Source organism: Haliaeetus leucocephalus, unplaced genomic scaffold (assembly GCF_000737465.1).
Source record: "Haliaeetus leucocephalus isolate CR32 unplaced genomic scaffold, Haliaeetus_leucocephalus-4.0 Scaffold1, whole genome shotgun sequence".
NCBI lineage: Eukaryota > Metazoa > Chordata > Aves > Accipitriformes > Accipitridae > Haliaeetus > Haliaeetus leucocephalus.
Genome location: NW_010972437.1, coordinates 15,579,357 through 15,580,334, shown reverse-complemented (window position 1 = coordinate 15,580,334; position 978 = coordinate 15,579,357).

Below are 978 nucleotides of genomic sequence, written 5' to 3'. Positions count from 1 at the left end.
CGGGGGACCTCGGCGAGGTGGTACGGGGAGGGGGCTGGGGCAGCCGCGCGGTGCCGGGAAGGCATCTCCGGGGCAGTGCAAAGCGGCGGCGGCGTCTCAATAAACTCGCAGGGCAAAAAAGAGCGGCACCTGCTCACCGTTCTTTGTAATCGCAAGCACAGGATATTGAGCCGGCAAACCACCGCCTCCCACCTGTTCTTCCGCAACACGAACAGGTGTTTCCTTATTCCCGTGGGCTTTTCTCAGGTGTGGCCTTGGTTTCGCCGTTACCGTGTGTCGTCCTCCGTATTTATCAGAGGACGGACGCGGTCTGTGGGTACGTTTCTGGACTAATTTAATTTCGTCTCGGTGGGATCGTTCTGGGTTTACACAAGTGTAAATGATGTCTGAAAGTATCATTGATACATACATAAATTGTATTTAGAAGGCTGCATAGGAATTGGCTGTATACTAATTACAAAGCCTCAGCTACATTAAGTGATATGTAATCAGGAACGTAATCAATCTTAGGAAGCGAGTGTTGCTTATTTACAGAAGCAAATATTTTAATCTCTGTACTCAGAGGTATGAATCAAAGGAATAACAGCCATATATTCTCTGTAATCATAATATTTAGAGAAGTATAATATTTCTGTGACTCAGCTTAACACTAGTGAATAAAATTCTTACAGTATTTTTACTCATTTTTCATGTCATTTGGACAGCGGGTGAGGCTGCAGGTTGAATTTTTCTCTTTCTGCTCTTTGTCTTGACCAAGAACATATATTGCCCTGAAAATGTATTCAAGTTCCCAAAGACAGCAGTAGAACTAGTGTACACAAAGTGAGAGGAGCATATTTACTTTTAACAATTTAAATAATACCTAGCATCTAGTCAAGTCATAATGGCCGGCAGTGACTTCATTCTCATTTTTACATTAAAAAATGGCACTTTGATATTTCTGTAACAACAATAGAATATAATCACAATAAAACTGTG